The sequence below is a fragment of the Rhyacophila brunnea genome, unplaced genomic scaffold (genome assembly GCF_057557595.1).
Source record: "Rhyacophila brunnea isolate RB1 unplaced genomic scaffold, BYU_Rbru_1.0 scaffold_1, whole genome shotgun sequence".
NCBI classification, from domain to species: Eukaryota; Metazoa; Arthropoda; class Insecta; order Trichoptera; family Rhyacophilidae; genus Rhyacophila; species Rhyacophila brunnea.
This window is the reverse complement of record NW_028232751.1, coordinates 34,612,802-34,624,221: the sequence shown is the minus strand read 5'-3', so window position 1 is coordinate 34,624,221 and position 11,420 is coordinate 34,612,802.

Genomic DNA, 11,420 nt, shown 5'->3' with positions numbered 1-11,420 from the left:
CATATTATTGGAGCACCGCTGGTTTATTTTTACACTTTAAAACACTTTATTCACTTTAACTTATAATACTAAATAAATTATATAAAAGGTAACGACTATCACTGTGACGATCCTTTGTTGATGTAAAGTATTGCAAATGGCCGACAATGACTGTTATATTGGCATGTTGGTATACCTCGATCATGCGGCGGCTGACTTCATTTTTCCAATTTTCCCATGAAATTTTTCCATGAATTTGTTTCACATATAGTAAAAGAAAGTCGCCTGCTGCGCAATTGTCTTCCATTTCATTAAATATGTATGCAATAAATTGTGCTTCCGTATTCCATCGTGACATTTCGATTGTTTCAAGTCGCTTCATTCAGAATGTTTAAAAGCTAAAACATGTAATTTTTTTTATAATATGAATATATTGATGCAGATACTTGCTTCTTTTTATTCCAATAACAAAAAATCTATTTCAGGGGTGGCTATTTTGGCCTGCACCCAGACCGCAGTTTCCCTTGACGCGGTCCTGGGTGTATGAATACGAACTCTACTCAAAATAAAACGGTGTTGGTTACTGTATTGAGATGAAAACTGTCATACCAGATGATCTTCCTGGAAAAAACAGAAAGCCACGACCTTCCATCCCGAACGCTATCTGTTTTTCCTATTAATATTGTGAGGGGGGGGTAAATGTGTAAACATTTTAAATTCTTCACAGGCGTTGAAAGTTATGACAGATGATCTGGTCTGACCATTTTATGTAGTATCAAAATTCCCATTATAATAAATGTTATTGACACCGATTTCAAAATTATAAAATATTCACAATTTGAAGGATTTTCAAAAAATCAGTAGGCATTGTTACAAAAATAATAATTTTAAAACATATAATATGTAGGAATTTGACTGTAAAGTGGTGAGATACGATTCTAGATAGATACTATTCATCTTTATTTACATATCCATCAATGTTTTAAATATACATTTACATAATATATATTTTATAGTATAGTATAAATATATGAATTATTTTCCTTAACGAGTAACTATCCGGTGAGAACATCAAATAAAATATACGGCATTATATACCACGGCCAAGAATTACTTTGAAGCAGAAACTAAATGAATTTTATATCAACTACATATACCTATATATTATTTATTAATTTATTTTAATAAACACCATTATCCAACCAATTAAAACATAAATAGTTTAGAAGGAAATTTCAATACTATGCAAATATTCTTATTTTAAAATCGCTTATTTATAATAAAATCTCGATGACAAATCAATTTATAGATGAAAATTAAATCGAACTGTGTAGAAATTCGTTTTTTATCTGTATTAATTTATTTAAACAAAATGAAATAATTTGTATGCTTATAACCAAGCTCATTTACTAGAGTATTTTTAGTCTTCGCATGTTGCATACATTAGTAAATGAGTGATTAAAAGGGATAAGACATACAATAATATATTACGTGAGAAGAATAATAATAGTTTTTTGTAATAGAATAGAAGAAAGGTCCTGAACAATACAAACACGCCCACCAAACCAAACCCGTCCCGCACCACACTCGGTCTTAATCGAGCGTATCACGAGGCACTACGTTTGATGTGAAGCATCTGTACAGTTGTTATATCCCAGGAGCGGTTACCCGAGACTGAGGTCGCCACGCTTTCAAATGACCTTTGACTGAGTTTTCTGATTTTATTCTAATGCAAAGTGCCGGAGAGAGAAAAGGCACAAGGAAATTAACAAAAAAGAAATAAATTAAATAAATTTAACAACAAAACGCAGCTAATCTATGACTGCCGAAATTATGTGAAGAGATCTTTACGCCCGCAGTAAGACGCCGCAATTTTTTTTAAATGCAAGATAATTGGACTTTGGGGCAATCAGGTCGGACGGTCCTGAACAACTGATCCTCACTTATAGGAGCAGAGGCGATATGACAGGATGTCGCAGTCAAGGCCTCGATAAAATTATATTAATTAAGTATTGCGCCATAGGAGGGCATCACCAAAAAGAAGATTGACCTTAACTGTTGGTTATGTCAAAATTTTTAAAATCACTGGCTTAGAATTTAAGGAAAATAATAAAATAATCTCTAACACGTAAACAAAACTAAATAAAATAATAATTAATTATTAAGCATATGAAATTTGCGCTTCTTTAACCTTGTATATTATTATTATTATCCATTGACGTTTTGAGTTTCGTAATACATGCTTTTAAAATTTAAGATACAGAATGGTAAACAGAATCTGACCAGAGGAATCAATTTATTTGCATAGAAACTAGGGTTTGCAATATCGGAATACCGAATCTATAAGAATCGAGCTAAGTTGATCTGATGATCTGGTATCACATACTACTTTTTACAAAAGTGAATAAATTGTAGTAAACTTTAGTCACAGCAGTCATATAAAATATGCTCATGTAAGTACCTTCTCATCGTTGTCCAGTCATATGAAAGTCTGGAAATAATTCCCCTAAAGGGGACACTGCATATGCTTGGTACTAGTGCCCTGCAATAACGTAAGTACCAAAAACAGTAATATTACATGCTGTACTACGACCACCACCATTTTGGTAAATAGCGGACGATTTTTAGTTTCTCAGCAATATCCACAGAACAGATTAATAAATAGAATTCATGAGAATGTGTGAGTGTCCTACAAAATTGAAAAATGCATTATAGACGTGCAATAGTGTGCGTTGCAACCTTCAATACAACAAGCAATATTAAATGAGCGTCAATGCATAAACCGAGAGCAGTTGTCAGTATTCGACGTATGACGTATTCTTGGCACGACGTGTTTATGTTTATCCCGTATTCTTTCATAGTCGAGATCGGTTGCCTACTTTTCCACGCCTTATTACGAAATATCTTATTAATGACAGAAAATAAGAAACAATATTCTACAACTGAAAAATGTACATCGACACCGTAATAGAGTTTACCTGGAAATAATTCTCATAATAAAGACGAGGCTTTACCTAATATGAAAAAAATCATATTGCATACTGGTAGTACCTATCTAGTAATAACATAAATAAAGTTATACGTGGTGCTCTATGGCCACTATCTAGGAAGATAGTAAGCCCAATTTTAGCTTCAAAGTGAATCTTTAAGTTGTAAATCCCGGGGATATTTCGTCACTGTTCTGGTAGAAGACACTAATTCGAAAAAATGACATATTGAGTTAGTTATACCAAAATAATCCTTATTTCAAACTTTACCGTCTGGAAATCTTCTTAATAAATAAACAGTCTTTATTTTAAAGTCATCCTTTTTACGATTACTTAATAAACTCACATGATAGACCATTTCAAACATTTTAACAACTTCAAACTCAAATTACTCAAAACTAGTATTCTCCAGTTAGTGTGTTCTGCCAGAACAGAGACGATTTTTTCTCGGAATTACAATGGTAGAAACACCGAAAGTTTTCAATTGTTACGCATGAAGGTTGATTTTAAGTACTTATTATTTTGATAGTAAAATTATTCTCAGTGATAAAAATACAATTTCTCCATTTTTTTCATATGACAATAATATGATTGCATTGTAATACAAAATAATATAGTGTGTGATTTTATTTTGTTTTCAAGCTATACAGCCATGAACGATAGATAATATTTATCACAGAGTAATAAATTGATAATATTCTACAAAAATTAAATATGTTTTACATTGCGAAATATGTATGGACTAATCCCATTGTGTCATAAAATTACATTATAATACATATTATTGTTGTGCAGATTTTGATATTTTTATAATTGGACAAAGTAAACTATTGAGAAACCAATTTTATTCCATGTACCTACTCATTCGATGATTTCCAAAACAGATTAATTCCGAATTTACTATAATTGTTTGCTTGTGTAATGGGAAAGCTAAATTTTAATAAAGTATTTATTGATAATAATAATCCCCTTTTATGTAATATTCAATTCACTTTTAAATAACAGATCTAGACTTGGTTAAATCTACTACTTTTTACAAATTAAATATTAACATACGTACGCCAAACCTAACATAACCTATCTCTTTCCTGACATTATATCATATAATAAAAAATAATTATTATTGAAGATGACAGTGCTGATACATAATAATATGTGTGGTTTATTTTTTATATATTTTATAGTGGCTATGTTATGTATAGACCTATTTAATATTATATTAGTTGCAGGAGTTTTGTTATGTTTTGGGTAATATTCTATAAATACTTAACCTATTCAATTTGTGAGAAATACGTATATTTTTAAGATTTATTTTATGACTGATTTGAATTGTTTTGATGCTCCTTTTTCTACATTTTGATGGATCGATTGTGTCATCTGCATGGAAACAAATTGCCACTATATAATTAAAAAAAAAATAGAATAGTTAAATTTGCGATGATGAACTTGACAAATATATTGTTAGGTTATAAAAAAATCGGCAAATATCAATATACATAAATCAGTATGGTAAAATAAATGCAGTTACATCATACAACATTTATTATGTGGATCCTTGGGAAGAAAGAATCCTCTATGATCGATGTATTCTAGGTGTGTATATGATGTAAGTTGGTATGTATTTCTTACTTTTCTATTTTTCAACAATATACATAAAGAGGATTTTGCTCTACTTCACACACAGTATACATTGCTAGAATAAATGGAGATGACCCTGGAAAGTTGGAATGGAAGCATGGAGTAATAGTGTGCGAGAAAATAAACTCCTGCTAAGTAAACGGAACTAATTAACGGAAAACTGATTAATTACACAGTCCTTCTTAAATGCTACACTGCAGAAAACCCAGGACTAGATCCTGGTTTAGATTATACTAGTATTTTAGTATCGTGTCGAATGGTGTATTTACCCCACTAAACTTTTTGGTACTTAAATGAAAAGTGTCCGAACACAGTACATTAATTTGTGAGTGTCGTTTCAAGATGAGCAGAGAAAAAATTAATACATTTATTTGCAACGACTTTATTAGAAGAAGTGGACGGAGCAAGACGAAATAAAATAAAAGAAAATGTGAATAAGAAAACAGATCAAGAGTATAAATGCACTAGGAGTTACAAAATGTTAAACATTAAGAATAAAAGAGAGTTGTTTTAATTCTCTGACAACAAAAATACATTCTCAAATTCAATGTACCTACTGATACCCATTTATGAAGAACAAATCATTTAAAAAATAAAAAAAATTGGCAGCTATACTATAGATCTACCACGTGGTCTATGTGATGAGGGTTATCGGCTTAACCTTATGGAGCAAGTTGACATAAATAAATAGGTACCTACATTGAAAAAAAGTGCAATGATGACCGAATTTATGTATTATATATTAACCTACTGAAAATATTTCTGTAAAATATATAACCACTAGAAAAAACTTTTTGAAAAAAAATACGATAGGTATCTAGCAGGATTCAAACTTGCGCCCCCGGGATTCGCGTCAATGTGCTCTGTCCACTAATATATACGTGTCGTATCTAATTGCAACTAAGTTAACTAATGTTTTTAGAATACTCTCTGAAGCTCTTTCTAAGTTGCGTTAGTTATTGGCGGCAATCGGCTTTTGTATTTTTAAATCAATCTATTGAATTATCTCCTATATATCATTATCCTAAGAGATTTTGGAAAATTCACTAACGGCTCATTTAAGCGACATTTTATTGTTATTTTTACATCTTCACTTCGAAATGTGCGCTACCGATTTATCTACCGTTTGAATTGACCACATTTCAGAAATTTTCAATGATTTTACAGGTACGTGACGTTTATATCCGATATTTTCTTACATACCGTATACGATTTGCCATACTTCTTTTAACGCACAACAGAATGACGTCTTCGTCGCTTAAGACCTTCTAATCCTTTATTTGACAAACGAATTCGATTATTTTTATTCAAATATCGTAATGTAGGCATTGGCGCACTTTTTTCCGGTGAAAAAACCATAATCCTGGTACAATTCACTACGTATAATATCTTTTGACAGGAGCGTGCGCCACTGTCCGCCATTTCATAGATAACATGATATTCCAAATTCGATTTTTTTAAATACTTCTTTGTGGCTGTTACGCACTATTTTTTTTATTGAATAATTACCTAGGCTACTAATTTCCATAGATCACAATATAGTAATATTAAACTAACAAAGTTGCCATTGCAAACAATGAAAGAAATTAATACGAATTGTTATAGTTATCAAAATGAGTCATATTGTATAATATCTACCTATTTTTATCGTCCCTATCATCATCAATCTTGACCTATCCACTGCTGGATGAAGGCCTCCTCAGCCTTATTCGACTCCTTACTTGCACATGAATTGTTATATTTATCAAAATCAGTGATAGTATATTATTATCTACCTATCTATATATAATGCCATTATTATCACGAGCCTCAATAAATCCACTGCTGGATGAAGGCCTCTCTACGTTGATTGTATTATTGACAGTATTGAATTTCTAATGTTATTTATATACATCAGTGGCGAAGGGTGGAGGTAGGCTGTTAAGATCCGCCATAAATAGTGTACATTAAACTTTTTCAGACATACATATTTGTTTTCATTGAAATAAGACTACAATTTACAGATAGTGTTGGTTAGATTTTAAAATTCAATTAAACCCTGAGAAACCAAGCCATAATAGATAATAGTCAAAAAATACATGTCTATCTATAAAATATCTAAAATTATGCAATTAAATCATACATAACTTTGAGTATTTTATAGATAGAATAATATTTTTTATTTATTCTAGTTTGGTTTACGCAGGGCTTAATGAATTAAAAAAATGAACCAACAATATGTCTAATATGTAGTTTTAATCCAACGAAAACAAATAACTATGAATGAAAAAGTGTGTACAATTTTGTCGTATCGCCCAAATTAGACCAAATCTATTATGGTTTCGTTTAGGCAGGGTTTAATTGATTTTTAAAAACTAACTAACACCATCTGTAAATTGTAGTCTTAGTTCAATAAAAACAAATACATATGCCTAACAAAGTTTAGTGTGCACTATTTATAGCGAATCTTAACAGCCTACCTCCACCCTTCGCCACTGATATACATATTCATATCGTCATCATAATCATCATCAACCAGGATCAATCCACTGCTGGATGAAGAGTTCCGCAACCTGATTCTACTACTATTGGTTTAACGAATTTGTGATATTATAGATATTTCTATCCATCTTATCATCATCGACTTGAACCAATCCACTGCTGGATAATGGCCTACCTAGCCCGAATCTACTCCTTTCTGTCATATGAATTGCTGTATTTATCAAAATCGGTGATACTATATTTATCTACATATTCATATTGTCATCATCATCAACCAGGATCAATCCTCTGCTTAATAAAGACTTCCATAGACTGATTCTACTCCTTTTTGTCATATGAATTTCTGTATTTATCAAAATCGGTTATATTATATTTATCTACATATTCATATCGTCATCATCATCATCATCGACCTGAACCAATCAACTGCTTAATAAAGACCTCGCTAGCCTGATTCTACTCCTTTCTGTCATATGAATTTCTGTATTTATCAAAATCGGTGATATTACATTTATCTACATATTCATAACGTCATCATCATCAACCAGGATCAATCCACTGCTAGATGAAGGGTTCCGCAACCTGACTCTACTACTATGTTATACCTATTTCTATCGTCCTTGTCATCATTGACCTGAACCCATCTACTGCTGAATAATGGCCTCCCAAGCCTGATTCTACTCCTTTCTGTCATTTGAATTGCTGTATTTATCAAAATCGGTGATATTATATTATATCTATTTATATTTCCATTATCATTATGAGCCTGAATCAATCCACCGGTGGATGAAGGCCTCTCTAAGTTGTTTGAATTTCTGTCGGTCATATGAATTGCTATATTTATCAAAATTGCTGATATTATATTTACCCATTCATAATATCGTCATTATCATCATCAAGCAAGATTAATCCACTGCTGGATGAAGGTTATCCCAACCTAATTCTACTCTTCTTGGTCATATAAACTGCAATATTTTTTTTTAATTTGTGATTTTATATACCTACCCATTTATATCGTCATTATCGTCATCAACCTGTATCAATCCACTGCTGTATGAAGGCCTCTTTAAGCTGATTCCACATCTTTAGGTCTTATAAATTCCTATTTTTATCAGATATAATATGTATTGCTTCATTATTGATGGTATTGTTTGACCGCTTCGTTGTAACAACGTCTTTTTTGCGCTCTCAGCATTTTTAAAGAATACGTATTATCATTTGTTGGTATTAACAGTCAGTCAACAATGCCAACTAATGACAAATATGTTCAGTGTGAGGATGTGTCGGTTCCTGGGAGAACATTGCTTTTGGTGGAATTATTAATGAAAAAAGTGGAACAGCTGGAAGAAAAAATTAATAATTATTCGTGTTTGTGTCAGTGCGTGCGTCTTCCCCCGCTACCGCCTGCCGCTCCGCAGTTAAAACCGAAGCCACTAATTGCACCGACGCTAATCGGCGTAATCGACGTTAATGCAGCTGTTAATGAGCCCAAACCACTGACAGCTCAAAAACACTCAAAGACCCGTGCAACAACTATAATAACAAGATCACAAAAAATTGCCGGAGATTTGAAGGACACAACTCGTGCAAAGGAGACTTCAGCGGGAAAGCGAGATGTCACTCCCAAGGCCTCGACGTCTCAGAAATCTGATGGGACACCGGTATCAGCAAATGATGTGTCTCTTGGAAACTCCACTACCGGTGAAGAATGGTCAACGGTAGTGAAGAGGAAGAGGGCAGCCATTGCGATTCGTGGTAGCTTTGGTGGGGCGGTGAGGGGGGCGGAGGTGGTTAAAAATTACCACTTCTACCCCTTTCATCGCGACACCACAGTTGCGAACTTGAACGACTATATTAAAAAAATTACTAATTGTACTGCTGATTTCACAGTAGTTAAACTGAAGTCAAAAGGTGATTACGCTTCATTTAAGGTAGGGATCCTTACTAAGCTAAGTACGTTGGTTTTGAAGGCGGAAAATTGGCCCCGCCATTCATTTATTAAAGAATGGGTTGCCAGGATGGAAACACTACGGCTACCGAGTAGCTGACTTAATAATAACAATAAAAATAAGAATTGCCCTAAGCAATTATTATTCTACTACCAGAATGTTCGGGGCTTGAAAACAAAATCTGTCGATTTTTTGAGCAATGTTTTGGCTGATGACTATGACATCATAGGGTTAACTGAAACATGGCTCAATGATAGTGTTTTTAGTCGTGAATATTTTGGAAGTGAGTACTCAGTCTTTAGGAGGGATCGAGACTCCGGCGCAGGCCACAGGCAGGGTGGGGGTTGTCTTTTGGGGGTTAGAAGTATGGAAAGGTTACAGGCCGAACGTTTCCGTGCTTTGGAGACTCAAAATGAGGACCTTTGGGTGAAACTGACCTACGACGGAGACACTATTTACGTTTGCGTCATTTATTTTCCACCAGCAAGTGACTTGGAGGTGTATAAGTGTTGTATTGAGAGTATGCTATCTAATATCAACTTAATTGGAGATAGAAAGATTATTGTAATGGGAGATTTTAATCTAAACTCAGCACGTAGTGGTAAAAGAGTCAGCGATGACCTTGAATTTCTATCTTCTGTTTTTGGATTTTCTCAGCACAATGATGTCTCTAACTCTAGCAATGGACTTTTGGATAGGGTATTTAGCAATATCGACTTATCGCTTTCACGATGCACATCTCCTCTTGTACGCGAAGATGTGTATCATCCAACTTTAGTTTTTCTGCTCAGGTTTCGGTCGACTCGTCCGCTTCAGACTCCAATTCCCTCTTACAAAACCAACCAATTCGGCGGGTGGAGGTTTGAAGGCGGAAACTTCAAGCTACTTTACTCATTGATGAGTGAAGTGGACTGGAGTGAGTTGCTCGAAATTTGTGATGTGAATGAGGCGGTACAATGTTTTTACAATATTGTGTATAATATTTTTGATCAATGTTTTTCGAGGAAGTCGCCATGTCGTGGTGGAAGGCGATACCCGAGGTGGTTTTCTCGGGAGATTATTGGGGACATTAAGGTCAAGCATAACTATCATACAGTATGGAAGGCTGGGCATGATCAGACTGACTATATCATGTTTAGCATCTATCGTTCGAAAGTGAGACAAGCTGTTCGACGGGCCTATCGAACATATATGGAAACGGTAGGAGATTCCATTCGCGAAAATCCTAAATTGTTTTGGAATTACGTAAAATCGTTAAGAAGAGATGGTGGGTTTACTGATAGGATGAGTTGGAAGGGCGAAGAGGTGACCGGACATGGAGTGGCAGAAGCATTTGCTGGTCATTTCAAGTCTGTCTACGCAAGTAGTATTCCAAATCTGGATGTTGCCTCAACGTCAGGAAAACCGTCATGTGGTGCCCAATCCGTCGATATTTTTTCAATTAATGAGGGCTATGTACTTCAGTTTATTAAAAAACTGAAGAATACTCGCTCTTTGGGACCTGATTATGTTCCTACATTTTTTTTAAAGGGTTGTATTGACTTCGTTAAAGGCCCGCTTTCATATATATTTAATCTCGCAATGGAGACAGGTATCTTCCCGGAAACGTGGAAGATGTCGAAGGTTACTCCAATCCATAAGAGTGGTACAGAGTCATCAGTGGAGAATTACAGGCCGGTAGCTGTTCTCTCTGCACCAGCAAAAGTTCTTGAGATGATCATGCACAACATGATTTATCTAAAAATTGAGTCATTCATAATAAATGAACAGCATGGATTTAGAGCAGGCCGATCAACGGAAACTAACCTGATGGTATTTACCGATTATGTGTCATCGGCACTGGATAGAGGCCACCAGGTTGACTGTTCTTACAATGACTTCTCGAAAGCATTTGACAAGGTCGATCATGACATCCTGATGGAAAAACTCCAACTTATTGGATTGTCGGATCGATTTTTGAAACTATTCGGGAGTTATTTTAGGAACCGTCAACAATACGTATCGTACGGCCTTTATCAGTCACAGACCTTTTACACATTTTCTGGTGTCCCCCAGGGCTCAAACTTAGGGCTGTTGCTGTTCACGATTTTTATAAATGACATAGCATTGGTAATAAAAAATGCTATGTTTTTTTTGTTCGCTGATGACTTGAAACTCTTTTTGGAAGTTGTCACCTTGGACGATTGTCGTCAGCTCCAACTTGATATATATAATGTATTAAATTGGGGCAGGCGTAACAAACTAGAATTCAATATTGATAAATGCAATCTTTTATCGTTTACCAGAGCCTCAAAAGTGTTGTTTTTCCAATACTCGATGCATGGCAGAGTTCTGTCACGAATATCATCTGTAAGGGATCTTGGCATTACGTTTGAGAGTAAACTGA